This window comes from Sprattus sprattus (assembly GCF_963457725.1).
Source record: "Sprattus sprattus genome assembly, chromosome: 5".
NCBI classification, from domain to species: Eukaryota; Metazoa; Chordata; class Actinopteri; order Clupeiformes; family Clupeidae; genus Sprattus; species Sprattus sprattus.
In genome coordinates this window covers 204,646-205,000 of record NC_137924.1, presented here as the reverse complement: position 1 = coordinate 205,000, position 355 = coordinate 204,646, and positions in this window count along the sequence as shown.

Sequence of the window (355 nt, the reverse complement as noted above, 5' to 3'; positions counted from 1 at the left end):
ATGGAGGATACAGAGTGCTGTCAGTAGGAAAAATTATGAGAAAATTTGGCACAACATTAATTAAGTATCATAATGGCAGCTAAAGCCACCCTATGGGGTAGCCAACCTCAACTTTCACTTTCACTGCCCTTATAGGTTCGCTTTAGTTGCCGTGCTGATATTCAGTCAATGTTGTGCCAAATGTTCTTGTTATTTTTCCCATACTGACGGCACTCTGTGTCCTCAATCAACAGGGCTATGGGTTAAAAACTATGCACATTTTTCATTAATTGTACTAGGAACATTTATGCATTAAACTACGTTGTCCATGGACATCGGCATGCAATGGTCTTTCCCTTCATGGAATCATTTTCTT